Source organism: Lagopus muta, chromosome 8, assembly GCF_023343835.1.
Source record: "Lagopus muta isolate bLagMut1 chromosome 8, bLagMut1 primary, whole genome shotgun sequence".
NCBI classification, from domain to species: Eukaryota; Metazoa; Chordata; class Aves; order Galliformes; family Phasianidae; genus Lagopus; species Lagopus muta.
In genome coordinates, this window is record NC_064440.1 from 17,506,514 (window position 1) to 17,528,949 (window position 22,436).

Sequence of the window (22,436 nt, forward strand, 5' to 3'; positions counted from 1 at the left end):
AAAACCAACACATTTATCCTGTTCATCCAATGATATTTCCTAGTATGACAGGGAAATCTGTTTAAATATCTGAAAAACTGCTCTTGGATGAGAAAAATTCACATACCAGTTTAACAAAATACTATAAATGTATAGAAAATGAAAAAAGTACATAGTCAGAAAGGTGTTTTCATAATGTTCAGATTTTGACAGTTCACAAAATATATTCAGTTTTTCTACCTGTGTCATTGTAGACAGGACATTATTTTGCTTTTAGTTCTTTCAGTAAAGACCAGCAAAACTCAAGATAAATATTTAATTTTACGCTACCTGAAGTCACCAACTGAACCTGTAATTTGGATATGGAATAAATGGAGAAGTTTTTCAATTCAGGAAAACTGAAACAACTAAGAGTAGTAGGCTGGGTTTCTTTTTCTGGGTGCTATAACTGTAATATAAGGATATTTCTAGTAGTAGAATAGAAGTGCCAATATACAGGAAGTCTGTTTATATAAGCAACATTGAAAATGGCACTGAAGAACCAATACAGTATTGTCTCATTTTGCTCTCCTTTCTTTTTTTTGGGAGAATTTAGGGCAGTATTTGTTTTTACTTTCCACAGTGTATTTTAAGCTGTAACAGTCATAAGAAAATTGAGATTTTGAAAGAAACTCGCTGACTAAATTTTTTAAAAGCAAGTAATCTTATTTTTAACAGATACGAGGAGATTAATATTTAAGTCCTGATCTAGCAGAAATTACTTTCTTTTAAGTTCAGAGTTATGACAAACTGTAACCTTTAGCTCAAGTCTTTGAAAGAGAGAATAAATCAGAGTAACTCCGCCTTCCATTTGCAGATCGTATTTCTAACCTGACAGTGTGCACACAGAGAGAATGGAGAAATAAGTAAAATGTACCTTGGGACTTCTTAGGAAAGGCACAAAAACAAGTAAAATCATGAAAGGGCTTTACTTTAAAGACATGAATCTCTTAAAGATTAGATGTTGTAGAAGTAAGCTTCAACATTTTAAAATCTGCAAAGATCAATACAGTTAAAACCTTTTAACTTAGAAGTTTTATGTAATGTCCACAGAGTCTTGTACAGTTTGATTTTGCAGATAAAGAACTGTGCTTTCTGGGTCATCAGAAAAATCATCTCTACTTTTTGCAGACACATAAGCTAGTAAATATCTTGCTTTACCTGAGGCTATTTTTGTTGCATGGTTTTTGACCTGCTAGCTGGAGGCAGCGGAGCTTGGTAACTTCTATGGGAACGCAACCATAAAGCACTTGGAAAAACATACCTTCTTTCAAAGGTCAGTGCCCAGAAAATGATGTCTGGGAAGGTGTGTTTTTTCTGTATCATGTTTTTTCATTTCATCTTAAGATTTAGGTTCAGGTTATTTTTCACCATTTTATAGACAATACTTACTATCCCAAGTATCTTTTTCTCACATACTCATCACTTGTGGCAGAAAGCAACGAACCTTAAAACATTTCACTGTCATTCTATTTAGTGGCATTTGGAAAAAAAAAAAAAAAAAAAAAAAAAAAAAAAGCAGCCTTTGGCATCTTAATCAATTCCTGAAGCAATGAAAGTGAATTGGAAAGATAGGAAGTAAATACATTCATTACTAGCACGTCCTGGAAAACAGCGCTGGGAGGGAAAGATGACGTCTAGGTTAAGTAGATTAGGAAGGCAATAAGCTTGTGACATAAAGTATAAGAAACCAACAGGTGGTGGCATGCAGGGTAAAGCAGAACCATAAATTAAACAAGAAGGAAAGAGACATTACTCGTTGTTGTAGATTACACAGCATAATACGTGAAAATGAGCAACTGCAAGCTAACAATCAAATAAGCACCTGCACCAAAGTATACTCACAATTAATATTTCAATAGGCTATCAATTATGGAAAATAAAATCCCCAGTCTGTCTAATCCTATTATTTTTCCCTCCAATAAGAACAAACCTCTAACAATAGTGTTATTCTCTGCCAGTAACAAGCAGAAAGCAAAATGGCCTCACCATATTTTCTGAAGTTATTATCAAGAGGTCAGAGCTAAATGGTCAAAAATAACTGCACTCAGGAGTTTCATGCTACTGTTCTGAATTCACATGAATGTACAAAACTTTGTGCATTTTCAATGAGAAATACAGAATAAAATATGTTTGATCTCTGTATGTCCAAACCAAAGGTAGCACCCATGTATGGGTTGACCAGCTATTGTGAACCCTACAGTGCAGAAGGTAGAAATGATCTGCTAACCATACCTTACTGTATCAACTGTCATAATAGAAGAGATCCTTTAAAGATCCTTTTTTTACAAACTCTGTCACATTTTTATTTGTGTCCCTTTATCTGTGTCTTTTTTTTTGTCACATCTTTTTTCATGGTGTTTCAAAAAATCTACATAATGATGGCAACCTTTTTTAGATATTTTCTGCTTATATTTATGGTAACATGGCACATTATCCTTTATCTGAGCAATCTCTAAGCATTTAGTAAAAGAAGGAGAAAAATGAAAAGAAAATACCACTGTCATACTGCGACCCCTTTTCTTTTCTCTCTTCCCTGTGTTATGGCATGTTTGTTTCAACAGTAAGACATGATGAGTAGAAACAGAATAGTAGATATTATTCAGGACTAGTTAGTTCCTGAACTTTGTATACTTACTCAGAGTTATTCAAGCCATGTATTGTCTTTTGCTGAAGCTGTTTATATGAAGTTTTGTCAGAAATAATAATAATTACTGCTGGACTGTGGATATGAAAATAGTCTGGTGAAACCAGCCCAGTGAATCTCTCAAGTTATGCCCTCTGTCTCAGTCTCCATCATTTACTATAATTTTTAGCTCATCTCTAATTCTCTGTAGTTACTTCTCTTACTTAATACCATTTCTATAAACTGTGTCAATCTTCTTCTATAAAGAATGTTTCATTTTCTTCCTTATTACTCATTTTCAAACTTTAGTCTACTGTCTGACCAAAGAAATACTATTTCCTAAAAAAAAGGAATGCTGATAATAAATTTTACTAGCTTTTACAGTCAGCAATATTGTGGAAAAAGAATTAATTTGAACACACATAATGGATATTGGAAAGTTTACAAGGATTTTTAAGGGCAAGATGCTGTAGACCTCACCAAAAGTTCCCCGCGTGTATTCCCCCTGTGATGTACCAAACAAATGACTTAAAAGATTCTCCTATTGTGCTCCATATGAGTGGATAAATGAAAAATGCAGGCACTAGAACACACACTGCTTACTGTAGTTTTGTAAATGAATCTGTGCAGGCTTTTAGAATTTGTGTATGTTTAATGTAAACAAATACATTTAAGACTTTAAAACGTATTCACTAGTTGCAGCTCTTACTAAAGGATGGGTTGCCTTTAGTTGCAGTAAGCCTCTATTTTCCTTTTTTGCATTGGGCTACAATAGCAAGATCTACCTCTGCAGCTTGAGCAAGTGAAGGAAAATGCTTCTTTCATCCTGTTTCTAAAAGTATTGACAGAGGATATTGAGAAGTAGCTTGCTCTGTGATACTGGGAAATGATCAAATCTTTGAAGCTAGGCAGGAAGGAAACAAAGCAGAGAGTAAAGGGAGAAGGTTGGCATACAGAGCCATAGGGAAATAGAGTGCCTACCACAACATAAAAATACTAGCGATTTTGTAGGACATTTGCTTCTCCCCTCTCTGCTAGTACTTTTTTTTTTTTAATTATTGTTCTCTTTTTTCTGATTCACAATGCAGAGTACTTTCAATAATTTACAGCAATTTAAAATAATTACAAAAATCATCAAATAGCAAATGACTGTGGAAAATAACAGAAAGAAAGTAAACGTCTGCAGCAGTACTAGACACAAAGTGATCATGTTAGAAAACGTCACTGCCATAACTATTATTTTGTTTTGCTTGAAGGCAGATGCACACAAATATTTTAAGAACTTTAAAGATCTAATCCAATATTTCTCTGAATCTAAGCAAGTTTCAGCAAAAGAGTTTTTAAAGAAAAGCATATATTCTAGATCTGTCAGTGAATTTATAATAAACAAACAAAAAACCTAAGCCCACGCATCCTCTCATGAAAGCAAAATAAATAGCACTTGTTTCCAACTCCAAATCTTCAGTTAACAGTAGAGGCACTGGTATTCACAGACAGAATAACCAGTAAAACAATGGCTCTTCAATTTCTACCAGAAAAACAAACCAAAAAGCATAAAACCATGACAAAAGGATAGAGAACACTGAGAATTATAAAATTAAATCCTTAAAATAAGCATCATAAAGGCAAAAATATTAAAGAACAAAGATGTAACCTTTGAGGTGGCCCAGGAGCATAGTATGCAGTAGTATTCCTTTTACACTTGCATGCTAGGAGATTACTAAGCTCACTACAGTAAAGGAGCTTTAAAGAAAACTTTATCATGCTAAAATAGAGCAGGATTATTTACAACAGTGCTTTCCAGATGTTGTGCTAAAACTGCTATCCAATTATTATAAAAATAGGAATCACAAACGATCATGTTCAATTGAAATGTTTCACATATGAATGCAAATAGAAAAGTTAAAAAAAAAAAAAAAAAAACAAGAGAAGATAGTTGAGGAAGGCTACAGTGTTTAATTTTTCCTACATTTCAAATCTTAACTTCTGTCTCTTCTGCAGTGAGATGGCATTTTATGCACTTATGGCACAATTTGGAAAGAGAATTTCAGTGACATTCTTGGTTACTGGTGACTTTCATTTAGAAAGAAACCATGACTTTTTCAAACCTGAAAATTTCAGCCCATTAATCCTGGTTACAAAGCTATTCTGACTCCACTATCTCAGTTTCTTTGCTGTTGCCCTTTCTAGTACATTTCACATTCAACACAGTTGTCACACATCTGGACTTCTCCTTCTTGTTTTGCTGCTAAGATATTGCCAGTGAGTTATATGGACATCTAGTAACAGCTTAGGATAAATCCTGCCCAACTTGTGATTTAATTTCAACTTGCTTTAAAATGATATACAAAAATTTACCACTACTAAGTTTTTTATTTCAGAGTGTCAGTAATTATGCCTTTATTTATATTTGGTAGATACTGTAGCTGGCCTGCCTTAAAAGATTTTACTCAGACTAGTGTAATAGTTTTGAAGAAAACTCATTAAAAAATTCTTGGTTATTATCACGGGACTTAACTGTGGCCTCAGTTTCCTTATGTGCATCTATTTAGCGTGTCCTATATCCTCTAGAAAATACCTGTCAAAATGGACCACTGCACATTATTCATTTGGAAAGGAAAGTATCTGTTACTACTGCATGCTCTACACTTTCTTAGTAAACGCACTGTGCAGTTGCTGATTTAACACAACTATTTGTTATCATACTGTAAAAACTGCCATAAAATTGAAAATTAAGTTTTTAAAACAAGCTGCATATAACTGATATTCCTTTCATAGAATAGAGTAGGAAGAGATCAGTTTTGACAACTAAATGAGTTTACCTTTTTGACCCATACAATCAGGCTGTTACTTTTTAGGCAGTAATACCAGGGACCCTGTCTGAATTTTGCTATGTTAATAAATAGCAAATCAGTAAACTGATAATTGAGAATGAAATCTATAATCATAGTACAAATTTTAAAAGAGAATGCAGCCACTCGACATTTCTTCTTCATGTTGAGCCCCATTCTGAGATGACAATTCTGCAAATATATCTTATTTTTCTTCAGGGCATCTGTTCTCTGTATACAAGAGAGTTATTTTATACCCCTCCTCCAAATGAAAATACTGTCTTATTTCAAAACTATCTGCAACAGCTGAAAAGAATAAGCATCTCTGCATCTGGGCTGGGGATAAAATGAACAAGCAGGTTCCAGGCAGCCATGATGGTTTTTTTAAAAGCCTCTTGAGAAATCCTGTCTTAGTGAAGTGGTGCATTGCAGAGAATCAGCTAAGAAGTGGCTTCCCCAGTTTACTTAGTGGCTTCACAGAGTTTATGTAGCAGGTGTTATTAGCACTTCTCACTAATAGTCACTTTAGGGGGTTTGTCATCCATCTTAATAATGCCACCAGCATTTCAGCAGATGGTAGACATGATTCCATGCACTCGCTGCTTCTAAATTGCACCAGAACGGATTTCCATCATATTTTTAATTACAAATGAGAAATATATCAGAAACAGACTTGTCTCATGCTGGCATTTCTAAAGGCTTTCTTCCAGGCAGGCAAGGGCTATGCCACTTTGTTTTATTTTTTATATTTCACAAAGATTGAATCATTAACAGGAGATATTTTCAGCTTGTTCAGAGCTAGAATTAAATCCAAATCACTCATGTACTCTTCAGCTAAGCATCTTCTTGTTTTGAATTGGAATATAAGGTGCCAGCTTCAGAGATAAAATTATTGTGCTAGAAAGCTTTCAAAAATAAGCAGAACACAATGTATTTTACCTCAGTAAGAGCACCTCCATTCCAGTCCAGACTTGATTGGTCACAAATATCAAGTATTAAGAGCAATCAGGCAGATCAGAAGATAGAAGGTTTTACATTTCTTATTAAATGTACAGGCAGCATAAGTGATTAAAATGTCTTCCAAAAAGTGAGCCTGAGAAGAGTTATGACTGAGAATGAACACTAGTTTGGGGTATCTTTACAGTGAAGAGTAAGAAAACATTTTTAGAAATAAAGGTAGTATATGACTAAAGAACTTAATTCCTGTGATGGGACCTCGCATTTACTACTAAGCTTATTAGGTAACAGTAACATTTAAGACTCAATTCAGCAAAGCTCTGAGGCAAGCGCTTGAATTTCCACTGAAAATAATTCTTCAAAAAGCAACTCTTGGGTATTTAGAGTTACAGTCACAATAAAATGCATTGCGGGATCAAGATTTTAGTTAGCTTTATAGCAACGGATCAAATTTGTAAATGTTTATCCTACTACTTCTTTTACTTTCTATGTCATGATCCATTTATTGGTTCATTATTTTCCTTTTAACCTATGCTTTTACAATTTCTCTTTGGGTCAATTCCTTCTGCCCTTCTTTTTTGTTTTTTAGACACATTCTTTCAGTGGGGATCATAAATAAATGAAAGTTTGGTGGTAGGTAACTTTCATTTAAATAGAACATTTAGCAAAATTAGTTAAGATATGATGGGATGGAAATGAGAAATTGACATACCAGAATTCTGGGTATTTCGTGTGCATTTTTCAAATACTATTAAACATGTATTATTTTAAAAGAAGATTAAATACTTTGAACATTAATAATAGATTTTGGCAGCCTACTTAATGTAGTGACTGCAAATTCTTATTTCTATTTAAAGTAGTTCAATGCATTCAAAAAGGTAATAGTAATTTAGTAAATAGTTTTCCTCTATTTAAAACTTCATGCGTTCTGGCTTACTGACTTTCAGATTAGTGCAGGACTGTATAACGAGTGGAAAATCCACTATCCAAATGAAGCATAGTCAATCAGTAGGCTCATTGAAATTGGAATCTTTATCTTTGACATCTCTAAGTGTAATGACTGCACATTCAATGAAATTTGGCAGTCCAATGCTTCATGCTTTTCATCATGTCTAGAGGATGATATCAGAACATAAAAATAGCTTCTTGTGTCACATTTTTCTGAGGAGCCCATCAAAAAAAGGAATGTAATATCAGAGCCATAAGTAAACTGAAGTAATTAAATGATAAAAAGTTAGATATAGACAGATTTCAACAAATTGTGTCCAACAAAAAACAGTAAACACTGCTAAACAGGGTGCTCCACACAAGTCTTTGTATCAACTGCATGCTTGCTCCCATCCCAACCACACACATACAGTTATAAAAGCCTGCAGTAATCAGGAAAAAAAAATAATCTTATTTCAGTTTTCATTTAGCAATTTTTGCAAAAGTTGCATATATTAGCCTCTAATTAAGCACCTCTTGGCACTACCTCAGTGCTTTTTCAATAAGTGGCACTTATGGTAATTCTATCCTTATTAAGCAGATGTCTATGCCACTCACTGACATTAGGTTATCTGGGGAGATATCCCAATAAAACAGTATGCAAATTAAATTTGTCCAGATTAAAAGGAGTTTATGGTAATTGTAACACCTTTCAATAAGTTTTTCACAGCAGGAAATATCATTTTCTTAAAATAAATCTGAGCCCTACCACTTCAGCAGGAGCATAGTGCAAGAAAATCATCCTTCAGAAACCCAAGCAAAACAGGATTGCTGCCTGTGAATTGGCACAAAGGCATCCTGGAAAATGCCATGTGGGGACCACTGTGAGAGTGAAGGGAAGGAACAGAAGAAAATGCATATGGAATTGGTTACTTTAGAAAAAAAATAATCTGTGGAGTGCTAATAACACCGTTCTCTTTGCCCCAGCAGTCATCACTGCATTCCAGATCAGCACTGTCCTCACTCAGAAACCATTAAAAGAAACCATTCACCTATCAGGCATTTAAAGACTATCAATAACTACAGATCATTGTGATAAAAGCTAAAATTAGCAAAGAAAATTATGAGAATTTAATTAGAGCATCTAAAAGAGAATATATTCAAAATGTTAAGTTTACTGAAGTATAATCATATTTTTGACAAATATATTATCAGTCCCCCCGTCTGTGTAATTATAGAGGAATATACAGTTATTCTCTTTTTGCATAAAGACAGAAGTAGGTAGAAATGAAAAGACAAATTAACAAAGCGATTTGGAACAATAAACACCAGTTTCAAGCTACTTAATATGAAGTTAAAGGAAATGAAATTCACTTGTCTATAATAAAATGTTTTGTGGAACTAGAACGACAAATTAATACCATGGCACAAAAGCACAAAGAGCTTTCCTAGAACTTGTAATCAACAGTGTTTATTGAAATTCCCAAATTACAAACACTAAAAAACTCCACTGCAGTCTTGAAAAATGGGAATGATGTGCACTACAAATCAAAACCTGAGATTCAGATAGGCTTGCAGATGGAAAAACTGAGCACTAAAGTCAACTAGTAATATTTTATGTCTAAAAGGCTTTTCTGTTTTGTTTGATAAATATGCTTTTCTAAATTTCAAGAAATATGAAAATAAGCTTGAATGACAATAACTGCTGGCATGGTGGCCAACATCTCAGAAATCTGTCCATAAAAATATTTAGGCAAAAAAAATCTGAAGATCAATATTCATAAAATTTATATGAAACATGGCCAAACAATATAAAGATATATTAAAATTTATGTCCAAAAAGTAGCTTGCATAAACTTCATAAATAAAAGAATAGCTACTGCAGAAGTCAAAATTTGAAGATGTTACAAACATATACTACAAGCTACAAGAAAAATATAAACAACATTTATATTGGTTCAGACCTTGCAATAATAAGAAAGTGTAAATTCTGAAGACTTTTAGCCATTTCTGGTAACTACAGACAAATGTATTCAGAATTTTTTTGATTGATTAAGAGTACAAACAGTATATGGATTCAGAGATGACAGCAAATAGTTGAAAACACTGTGTTTCGAGTGTTTTTTTTGTTATTGTTGTTCTAATACAGCAGAAGTTAGAACATCATTAAAGTGAGTCTCTGGTATCCTAACAGCTGCTGAAAGCACACATAATACTAAGGCAACATGATCCTGAAGCTGTTCTTATTTGTGCCAGGCACTGGGTGGTTGCAGAAGTGGAGAAGCAGGAGACAGCCACATTCAGGATGACCTAACACCATGTGCAACTGCATTTTTTAAAATTATTATTATTATTTCTCTTATTATCCTGTCTCCATCCTTCAGTTTTTCTCTCTATAACTACTTCTTCATTACAAATTGTCTGCACCAGATTTCAGATACAACAGTCAACTCTTCAGCTGCTATAAACCAAAACATCACCATTAATACTGGGTTGCAAATGTAACAGATAACCAGCCCTGAAAAAGGGGCACGTACAATTAGCAGTTTGAAGCTATATCCCTTCCCACACAAAACATCCTATTCATTTCAGCCACCTGCTGTCTCCTGATCCCCTTGGCAGAGAAGTATCTCATTGCTCTCAGCCTACCTACATTCTGGCCAAGCCAACCTCAGGTGCTAAAATCACCCACTGTTGTGTCTGGATTGTAACTCAGTCTGCTCTAAGGGATTATCTTACTGGCACTGTGCTACTGTGACATTTCTGAGTTGGATGGACAACTTGTGAGTACTCAACAGAGCAGCGTGGAAGGGAAACACGAATGTGGCATGGAGCAGAAAGACAGATACTTTCTTTACTCCAGAAATTTTCCACTTGCTAGATCCTTCCAAAAATACTTTTCTTAATAGTCAAGGAAAATGGTTATAACAGTAAAAGCAGTCAGGAAAATAATTTAAATTACTTTTAAACCAATTATCTCCTGTAAATCTACTAAATTAAAAAACAGAAAATACCACAGAGTTATTTAAAGTTCCTTATACCTTGAAAACAAACCAGGCTTAGGTTTTCAAGTGTGTTGGTTGTACCTCCTGGTCTATTTACTAAAGTTATCATCCTTTGTATTCAAAATTTCCTTTCACGCTCACTTCCATCAAAATGGTAGCAGCACTGCTCTTTTTGAGGAGGGAAGGGATAGGGGAGATAATGATGAGACAATATGTGTAATGACTGGTGACGCCACAAGCATATGTTCTGAAACACGGGAGTTACAATACTCAGGGTACCATTTTATTTTTTAAATAACTTTTCATATTTTCTCAGAATTAAGGCTACTTGTCTGAAAATATTTTCACCTTATAGGTATGCTAATCTACAATAGAGGGCATGAGGGTTCATTAATGGACAGCATGATTAATAAATAGGCTACTTTATATGTTTGCCCCAATCACCTCTAAAAGCTATTTCTTTCATTTTAATTATTTCTGCTGAGCAGCTATATCCCCTTGCTTTCTGTAGCCTCTCTCAGATGAAGCAATAGCCTAAGGTAAACATGCTCTCTTGATCCTTACAGCAAACTAATTTTTGCTCCATGTTATACCAGGAAGACAAGACCCTCCAGGACTCTATCTTCCAGTTTCACTGGAATGTCAGTTGCTAGCTCATAACTATGCATCTTAAGAAAAACATTGTGTCACTGCATCACCCTAGTTTTCTTTAAACATTCTTAATAGACTTCCTTTGACTCCCTGTCAGTTGCATATGTTCAGACTTAATCATAAGGACTCCATATGTTTATGCTTTTTCCTTCATCAGAAATACCCCAATGAGTGACTGTCGGCCTTCTGCCCTGATGTTTACAATTCTTTGTTAGAAAATCAAATGTCTTTTTCCTTGCTTTCCCTGACGACCGTTTGAAGGACAGATGCAGTAGGGTAGGATACAGGCCATGCTATGTTGCTGTGGCATTTTCAGTGGTGTTCAGACTTAGTGTCTTATAAACACTTGCCTTTGACCCAAACTTGCTCTCTTTCTGATTATCTGAATCTTTACCTCCATAACCTCTGAGAATCCTAATTATTTCCAGAAAAATAGTGCACCTGCATGTGCTTCTGCAACATAATCATGTCAACTAGAATGGGTGGAATATAGCATGAAAGTACCATGGACTTGTGACCAAATATTAAAGGCATAAATTGCAAGTCTTATGTTTAGGTGTGAAACCACCAGTGTCTTCCTTTTGAAATTCACAATTCTTTGGCCATGGGCATGGCTTCACAAAGCTAACTCCCAACAGAATCTTGGAAATTAATTACATGCCAGTCATGTGGAATCTGGAATGCTGTAGATTTCAAATAGCAACTTTAAGTAGTTTTTGAGCATGATGGAAGCTGGAACCACTAAGTACAGAATTCCTTCATGTTGATAAATTGAAGTGACATTTAAAGAACATATCTGATCTGACTTTTGGAGCACAGTAATCACAAAATGCATTTGAAAGATAGAATGGTAGAATGCAGTTAAACATTTGATGAGTTTGCATATTATACAATTGGTCATACTTAAGATTGAATACCAAACACACTAAATATGCTGGAATGGTTACTCTAAAATCATCAAGCACTTACTGAGGTCAGGAAGAAACTATCCCCACAGTAACTCATTTCCCAGTTTCCCACTTTTCTGTGTTGTATGTCAGTTCATCTATCAGACAAGATCAAATAGAGTTCTCATATAGTTTAGTAATACTAAAAAAGTGCAAATGTTTATTCAGTCTTTTTCTCAATAAGCTTCAAATATCTGAATTCTTTGAAAATAGAAATGCCTATCCTCACATAAACAACATTATGGGCAAAAATTATAAACAGCAACTTCATTTCAGTTTCATAAAATAATTTACTACTGATAGTACATACCTCATAATATATCATCATAAATATGAACATAATTCAGCAAATATTTTTACGTAATTATTTCAGAAGACTGCTGTTAAATAATTATTTCAGCAAGCGTACAAATGATTTTACCTTTGTGCTCCTTTAACTCTTAACTTGTTATATGTTATTCCTAGAGAAGACTGAAGCTAAATTCAGTATCATATAAAATAGGATGCGTTATAATGAATTAGTAGGCTATTCTATGCAGATAAATATACATTTTATTAATACGTGTTCTTTTATTAAGTCATCCTCCCCCACATTCATTCACTGGTTCAGCTTCCCCAGCAGCATTACACAACCTGACTGCTGATCTACTTTAAGCTGTCATAAATTAACTTTAAAAGATGTCTTGAAACTCAGTGGCTTCATATAGAGATCTTGAGAATCATACCTTCCTTCTAGGGCTCCTACAGACCTGACTGTTACCTTATTAAAAGGAAGATATGAGTTTACGGAAACTTGCATGTACTCACAGACCTCTTTTTAGCACAGACATTATACCATACCATTCTGCCACAGCCCTGGCTTCTTCTGTAATGCTGAGTTTAGAGCTAAGGTTTGGAGTGCTCTTTAGCCAGAAGTGGAAGAGTTATAATTATTCTCCTTATGTCTTACTAACAGTTAGAAGTTCCACATTTGTGAACTAAGTATATTTTTAAAATCTCACTTAAATTGTTTCGAAAGTCTTGCATACACCTCAGTGAGGCCATGAAATAGATTTTTGCAATGCACATGGATGTTCATTTTCAGGTGCTTTACAATGCTGGAGCAAAATAAAACTGTGCTAAGTGATCTAATCCAGGTCATGAGTTCTAGCAGTAGATCAAATCTGACTTGACAAGGCCACAAAAGAAATTTCAGAGTTACAACTACAATATCGGCAGGTCCGACAGACTGTGAATGAAAACTGACTTCAGGAATATGATTTAACTTTACTGGAGGCTTCTAAATTTTTTGTTTGAATAGTTTCTGCCTAATTGATATCCATCTGCCCATGATAATAGCTTATACAATTGGAAAACTGCAGAAATCTGATTAATTCCATTTACCAAATAAAAAAGTTCCTTTTGTCATACACTTAGCTATTTACACCAAAAATATAACTTGTGTTTCACACTGTCATTTTGTCAGTTATGAGTCTGAAAATGCTGTATGCCAATACACTATTACTACAAAGAACAGAAGGTAATTAAATGCTTGTTTTAATTAGCATTATAAGTCAGATTAAATACTATTTCATAGTATTGAAAGTTCCAAGCAGTTATCTAACAGTCTGAAGCCAATATGAAGTACCATATATTATTTAGTGTGACAAATAAAACAGAAATCTAATCTAGAGAACTTGCATACAGCATTTGAAAAGCTGTGATCTATTATATCCCATTCCTGTGCAACTCTAATTGAAGCAAACTTAGAATAGTGATAATTTTTACAAGTGACTTGTTCCGTTCTCCATCCCTGTACTAGCACAGGAAACATTATTTCATATTCAGGCTACCAGTATGCTCCCCCAGTTTACAGAGGATTTTTCACCTTATTCCTTTGGAAAAATATAAATTAAAAAAAAAAAGTAGTTTTGTTTGTTTGTTTCTTTTGTGGTTTGTTTTTGTTTGTTTGTTTCTTTGTTTTTTACTATTCCTGCTGTTTCAGATCTTTCACATAACAATTGTAGTCAAGACTTTATGGGTGTTATATCCAACACATTGCAGTTCCCCGTACTGAGCACTATATTGTATGAGAGGAAGCAGAAACACCCCAAAACACAAAATTTGACACAAACATTTTGCTAAGCTATAATTTACTCTCTTTACCTCATAGGGCTGAGACCACATTGGGAAACTAATGATATTCGGTAAATACTGGAACATTGGATCACGATAGCAATAAACCATATTCAATTAATACATATCAAAGTATAACTGAAAAACAAGCCTCTGAATAATGAATGCCCATGTTCACCTGGTCTCATTTGTTGTGTTTACAAAACCTTGCATACCAGATAATGAAATTAATAAAATTTTCTGTCAACATTTCTATGCACAAAAAAGCATTTATATGAGCAGATGGCATCTTTTACTGCAATCCTTACCATGAAACCTTTTCACTTCTGAAAGGAAAGATGAGCAAGCAAGACACAGCAAGACACTGCCAAGCATGATGATGTGTTGAATTATAAACTAAGCTGCACCCACTAATTCACAACCTACAGTGCCATAGAATTTACCCCAGAGCGTTTTGGAGCCCATTACCCCCCATAAGAGCACTGTCTTCCAATCCACTCCCTCTTTATACCCTTTTCCACCCTGAAAACTATATCTGTTTCCTAATAGCTTTCAACTCACATCACTGTGATGTTTTCTCACAGGAAGCAGAAAGTGAGAGGAGTTCACTTTCATCAACACTGAAGAGTCATCCTGGGAGCCAATCTGACATCTTGAATGAGTCCAGTGTGAAAAGGGGGAGAGCAATCTTTGAGAAGATGTCATCAGGGAATGGGCAGAACAACTTTGAAGGTTAGTTTTACCACTTTGATCTGATTTCCTCTTTCAGTAGTCTACAGTAGTGGTCTCCAAACATTTCTGATGGCAAACCCATACGCCTACCAGTAAGACACTTTTGAGAATGCCCTCCCAGTGTACATATATATATTTTTAAATAATATACATGTACTATTCTATAAGTACCAATATATTATGTACACAAAAATAGGTATTAAAAAGAATGAAAGATATAATAAATAATTTAAAATGTGAAATTGTTAAATAAATGTTAAAATATACTGATATAAATTAGTTTCTTCCTGCAGCTCAATTGTCTTGTGCAGATCCTGGACCCTACTTTGAAGACCACACTACAGTTTAAGAGAGCATAGGTACCTGTGCTTTGGTTTAATAGAGAAACAATATTGATTACACTTGGTTCCAAAGTCAAATATCTGTTATACAACACACGAACATGCAAACATATTTGAGATTCCTAAATTGTATACTTCTGTTTGCACTTATATAGTAAGTGTATGCAATGTATCACCATGCTAGTGCAAAAATAGCTCACTACATGACTATCTCCCTTTTATTTCTCCCCCTTCCACTTACTCCTCCTGTTCTCTCAAGTCTATGCTGGTAATGTCAGAGAGATTAGTGCATTTAATTCCTTTATACATAAATCAAACAATTCACTTCATCACAGAAACGGCAATGGACAATCACACATATACAGTAAGGGAAGCTTCTAATAAGGGAACGTGACATGCTTGTCAATGCAAAACTAGTTAGCTTGTTTTTTGACGGGTGTCATAAGTCTGTTAAGTAATTATTCAATAAAATATAACAGAATGGATTCATATGTTTTGCAAATGTATTCTATATAATTTTCATTTATGAACGTTGTCAAATGTTTTTGAAATCTTCAAAGGTCAATAATTTAAAGTTTACTCATCTCATAATTTTTGATGAGGACAACCCAAATCTACAAATAAGTTATCAAAAATATGGACAGCATTCATCTATTATGAAAAGAAGTAATTTGATTTTATATTTCACTGGAGATAGTTTGGATTTGGCGTTGTGTTATTTTTATAATATGTTAACATTTAATTGTGGCTTTCTGCTTGTAAATTTTACATGCCATATCAACTGCAACGTGTCATCTCTAGGCAGAACCTAAAAGAATATTTAGTATTGAAGAATTCAGTTCAATACAACACTCATTGACCAAATATAGTTTTGTTTGTTTGTTTGTTTTCTTTTTTTCTTTAATAGCACAGAGCTAGAATAGAGCAGGAGAAAAAGGATCTTTCGATAAAAGGCAAGATGATAAAATTTACTTGTTCATTAGTCTTGTAAGCTGAGTATTCATACTGTTTGATGAGTTCAGAGCAAATCTTAATTTTAATGAGCTCGACCTTACTCTCAGTCGAGTGCAGCACCATGACAGATTCATAGAGCTTAGCCAGATACATTATCTCATTTGGGTAAAACATGTATCATAACTTTGAGACTGTAAACATCACGCTGCCTCAGCAAGCTGTATCATTCCTGTTAGTTCTGTTACTATAACAAGTACAACATAGCTACACAACATTAAATGGCTCCAAAACCGAAGGTGTTTCATTTTCCTAACTTCTGGTCCAAGTTTACTATAGATAAACTGCAGGATAACTCTGTATTATATTACAAAATGTTACTCTTCTTTCAAATACATTAAATTTAACATTAAAACAAAACACCTTAAACATCAGCACAGATAAATTTAAATGCTTACTCTGAAGAAAGCTAAAATGATTAAATACAGTGAATCTGCAGAAACTTTTTTTTTTTTCCCCTCATGGTCAATGCACAAAAAGCATGGGCTGGGGTCTGAACCAAGCCTATATGATTGATTGACAGATCCTATAGAATTGCCACACCTTTTCCCTCTACCGAATCTTTTCTCACATTTTAGAAAGACAAAAGATATTCAAAGAGGCACCTCTCCTCAAAAGCTTCGAAAAACTATTTGCAGCTTCAGGCAGAGATTAGGAGGCAAATAACAGACCTCCCTTTAAAGGTGGATCACAGGAGAAGTACTTTCATGAACATAGCTCTAATGTTTCTAGTAACTAGCCCTGTAGTGTAACGCTACCAATTTCCCCCCTCCCTGGAGATTTCAATGACATACTTCAAACATCAACCTCCCTTTGTTTTTCAAATTCTAAACCACTAAAACTAGGATAATAATTCACACTGACATGTGTAACATCTTTTTTTTTTTTAATCTATCCGTGAGTACTACTGAATACTTACATCCATTATTGGAGACTTGTAATGCTGTAGTTGAATGCAGTTTTTAAACAAACAGGATCAGCTCAGGAATGAAGAACACTCATACCATCAGCATTATGTCATTAATACTGCAGAGGGAAAAGAATGAAGATGTCACACAGATTAACTTTAATTCATTGGGCTGAAGCAGTTTTTTCCACCACAGTGAAAGCTCTAGTGATAAGATCAATATTTTAATGAACTTTCTTTAAGACAAATACTATATATACTTTATGACTTGAATAAAAGTTTCATCTTGGTGAAATGAAATGGCACGAGGGACGAGCATCTGATACTTGTTTGAACCTAGTCCCAGGCACACAGCAACTTATAGTTATAGTCACTTAGAGCAGGTTCCATAATGGCATTTGGGGACTTCTTGGAAGCTCAGGCTGGGGAATATTTACTGTTCTGAGAATGACAAGCCCTTTCCAGCATATTAATGTTTACCAAACATTACCAAAGTAATCTGCATTTTGTAACACCATAAGAAACTCTTAAGTAAGAAGTTAACATGCAGGCTAAAAATTACCTGTTAGTTACCTAGTGTGAATTCAGTTATATTGCAATGTAAAATTACAGCATCAGTGGATATTAAAGATCTGACAAAACTGAAGTGTATTTTTTTCTAATATCTTAGAGTGAAACATTTATAATCACATGGCTAAGCAGACATAACACTTGTTTACCCACATGCCATAAATTCAGGTATTATTTAGTAAGACAGAAACAACTTTTCCTTTGAAAAGGAAAAGGAAAAAAAGAACGTGAATCACAAGAATCCTTCTGTTTGGTTTTTCACGGCATGTTTAGCAATTCCAGACTCAAGTAGACCAAAAAGTAAACCTCAGTGAGCAAGACCTCTTTTAACTAAGGCCACCATTACCTGTTTTATCTGTAAACTACTGTGATACTTATTTAAATCTCTCTTCTGCAATGTTTTGAAGGACGAGTGATCATTTCTTCAGAGATCAGGATTATTTGTCAGTCAAAGTCAATACTGTAAAAGTGGATTTATTTTTAAAAATATTATCTACATATGGTGTTTGGAGAGCTATATTTATTGGCTTTCAGTGACTTCAAAAATGTAACTGACTCTTATTTTGATGTAGTTATGCTCTTCAAATGTTAGGGCATCAAACTTGTCGTCATTAGCAGCCAAGATTACTTTCTGCTGTAGAATTATTAGAATTATTACCTGTTTCCCTAGCCTTACTTTACCTTCTTTTATCTTTTTTTTTTTTTTTTTTTTTTTAAACACAATAACTTTATTTTCTCCACAGACATCTGAGTAACAGGAAACCTGTCTAAGTTTGACTGATAATAACATTGAAAGACAGAAGCTAGTTTTGTGGCTTTGACAAAACTAAAAAAGTCTTTTGTTACAAAAGGCAGTAGATAAGATTTTGTAGCAAAGAGGAAGAAGATTTGTAAGAAATTTCCTCATTTATAATACATTAAATTTATAATGAACTGCATTCTACAATCCAGAGAGAAATTGATTTGAGGCAAGAGCAAAAAATTGCTCTTAGTAGGAAATCACTTTTCACACATCTTTGGCAATGCTGGCTTAAAGAGCCTCATTCCCTTCTTTCCTCACATTTAACCCTGTCACCACACTGAATGACAGTGCCTCTCATTTGTGCTGCCAAATCAGTCAGCACACATTGTGAACCAGATCTCAGAACTGATACAGATAAGAAAAGCAAGATGATAAACAAAACAATCAAAATAAAAAAAAGCTCTTATTTCAATTTGGATTATTTTACTCAAAGCCACTGGTTTGATTTATTGTGTAGGTCCTTAAAACAGTTGTACCTTCGCAAGTAATAGGAATGGTGTATTGCAGTCCAAGAAGGAGAGTGAGAATGAACAATTCTGAAGGTATCGCTACTGTGCAAACACCAATGTTGTGAAACCTCTCATTTCCAGAGGCAACAAGTTGCAGCTTCAGCAGAAGTTGTTAAATGGCTTTGAAGTGACAGAGCTTTACTAATGATATTATTAGGTCTAAGGAATATTTATTAGGTCTAGGAAGAAACACACCTCTGGACAAAGGGACTCTCACCAAAGGATTGACACAACTGAAGAAATCTTAGCACTTAAACTCTTCAAAAATAAAAATTATTTCAATGAACTAATGCCACCTTTCAATGACCTAAGGATGTATTATCAACTTTTATTGCTGAGTGCACTTAACATAGGCCCGAGGCTATAGCAAGAATTTTATTTATAACTAAATCAAACAAAGCTTAGTTTGGGGAGTAAGCAAGTGGTAGCAGTTGTACAGGTAACCCAGTGCCACCAGGTTCTGCATTAGGTTTACCTGTTCTGTGTATCCTCTGTAATAAGATTCATCTGAGTACCTACTATGAACTGAAAAATCCACTGTGCTTAATTTAGATTGTCTTCAAAAAAATGGGAAAATATTGACAATAGCATGTTTTATGAATGATTATTTACAATTGATTGCAAAATTATTTACAGGAGAGAGCGACTGTAATTGGTAGGGTTTTCTCTGAAGAATAAATTGTAGGTTAATTAAGTTTCTCATTTGTTTTTGGTATAAACGTTGTTTTCTGCAAATAATTGTCAAGTTAAACTATCAGTTGAATTAGTATGTAGGTAACACACATGATGCTTTGCAAACATATCTGCTATCTGTGAGCTGGAGGCATTTGGACATGACAAAGTGACATAAGAATCAGAAGTGCAGTTGATTTATTTAAATTGCAGGTTGTTACTCAGGTTTCAGAAAGCCCACATTAACTTAAAGTCTTTTTACAGTGCTGTGATCACAGCAACTATTTTGCACATTTAAATGAGGTATACATTACTGCACATCTATTTCATCCACTGCTCTGTTTAAAAGTCTGTCCCAGTACAGCTTATAAAAGAAGATCCTTGCTAAAGTCATTTACAACTAGTCTACATTGGTCTCAAGGGCTGCAGGGCTTTACAGAAAGTTATTTGCATTTCAAATGACTTACAATGAACACTGATTCAGACAACTTAAATGTTACAGCACATAATTAATTACTTGAAATAAACTTGTTTAATTGATAGTCACTGGGCTGAATCCTGAATTGAAGAGGATTACTTTCACAAAAGTATAATAAAGTGTAATAAGAAACTTGCAACTGTGCAAGTAACAGAAGAGTTTGATGAACTTGATTAGAAGATAGAATAGGCTTAGACTGACTCTGTAACAAAAATACTGTATGATGTTCTTAAGAATTAACACAAGTTGATGAATACAAAAACTTACAGGCCTTTGCAGTTAATGGGCCTTACCTTCTGTCTCATCATGTCCACCAACTTCAATGGAGTTACCCTAGACTTATGTAGTCGCAGATAAGAGAATTCATACTTAATCTAAAAAGAATCAGGAGAAATGACAGGTCAGCATGTAAGGTCCAAATTAATTTCTACTGGCAAAAACAAATCCATCTTTGAAAAGACGATAGTTTGACTTTTAATCTGTAATGAATTAGCATCCAATTTGGATAAGCATCTTTGAGTACTTATCTAACATCGGGCAGCATGTTAGTGACCGTTTGCTCTGTTTTTAGGACATACAGAACAGTGTTTTCTAAACAGAATCTTCCTTTGTTCCCATACCTAATTACTGTCTTGTTCCTAGCTTTTTCAAATAATTGTTACCTGAATAAAATCCATCAGCTCAAATACACTAATAAGTTAGTTGCATGTTTTTCACGCCCCATCTCCACCTCTGTTGGAACTATGTCCATTTCTGCACCCTCACTGTTCAGTAAAGGCAGCAGTTGTCAATCTCAATTGCATTTTTTAGCCACTCTAAGGGCATACCCAGTGGGTGCAAGCATCTGGTAGTTACATAGATTTATTGTGCTTATTTTTCAAACTAAATATATGAACTCCTATCAGATTGAACCACTGGATATCATCTTTCTCTCCTTTCCTCTCCTCTCCCTCCCTCCCACCCTCCCCAAACCCCTCTCCCTCTGGCAAATTAAAGAGATTTTCAACCTGCTCATTTCTTCTTGGAAGGGTAACTGTTATCACATCGGCTCTTCACCCTCTTTACCATTAGATACAATAGTATTTTTCCATGTGGGAATATTTTTCTTCTCTGTATGTTCTTGAGATTTTCAAAAATCTTTTTTTATAAAAATGGTTGTAAGTAATTTTTTTTTCCTTTTTCCTTTTAAGCTCTTTCAGTTTAAAGATTTTCTTTCTCCTTTCTAACAAGAGAAATGAATCCTACATTCCATACCATGTCTCTGATTCTAAATTGAGCAATGTATGTTTCAGAAGCAGTTTTGATCTGTCAGGAATAAGAAAGCCTATGAACTACATAAAAATGCATAGTCAACAATTCATGTCTCTTACAAGTGAAAGTTTTTCTAAATCTGTGATAGACCCATAGAGGACAGTGGGTTGTTTGTGTTGTGTTTTTTTTTCCTGAAAGGTCCTGTGAGAGCTGTAATGTAACATTTTGCATTCAGACAGTCTTATGAGATGCAAATTCCCTATAGACTCATTTGAGTATTTGAAAGCACTGATGAAAACTCTTCAACTTCTAGTGGTGCTGAACTTAGGAGCTAAAATCTGCAACTATGCACTTGAATAAATCTTCAAAACCTGAAAAATATAAGATAAGGCTGATCCACAGATTATTTCTCCCATGAGTTTTGGGTTTTCTATACTAAATGCTTCAATTTTTCAACAGAAGCAGAACCCTCAAACCACATCAGTGCTATGGAACTTTTTACTACGTGTTTCAATTATGCCAAAGCCTTATTCTTCTAGAAGTATCAAGTAACATTTACAGCAAGCTCTTTGGCTGAGTACCAACAACTTCCATTGTCTCCACTGAAGAACAATGAAGGCAATGCTTAGAATGCTATTTAATCTATTACGAAAATGCTGAGAAGCCCAAAACAGATATTTAATGTAGTTGTATCACTGAATATGATCAGCAGTAAGACAGAATTCTCCAGTCTTATTATGCCTGAAAAATTTGTCAAGCTTTATTTACTTTCTATAGTTGATATGTTATCCTTAATAAAGAATTACATAGTCTGAAATAATCATATGAGTCCCACATGACAGAAGAGAACAGCTTTTGTTGACATACCTCACACAGGTAAACACAAGGCTCCTATGACAAAACTTTTCATCATAAACACACATTTATCCTCAAAAGAATCAGAAGATATTACACCCCTGAGTAGTCCTGAACAAGCAAAATCTTAGAGCAAAATGAATGAGAAAGTATGAGGGATTAAGCAACCTGTGGTCTATCCGAAAGGATTTTGTATTAACTTACACAATAACTAGCTTCCAAGGATAGCAC

At 34.4% G+C, this 22,436-nt stretch overlaps 1 long non-coding RNA gene across 1 annotated transcript in view; it reads right to left on the bottom strand.

Moving 5' to 3' along the window:
* LOC125696712 (uncharacterized) overlaps positions 1 to 22,436 on the bottom strand; it is a 67,012-nt gene that overhangs the window by 38,674 nt on the left and 5,902 nt on the right. The window contains exons 2-3 of the long non-coding RNA XR_007378476.1: positions 20,393 to 20,473; positions 17,081 to 17,187 (exon numbers count right to left, since the gene is read on the bottom strand). This is a non-coding gene — a long non-coding RNA (uncharacterized LOC125696712). The remainder of the gene's footprint in view (positions 1 to 17,080; positions 17,188 to 20,392; positions 20,474 to 22,436) is intronic.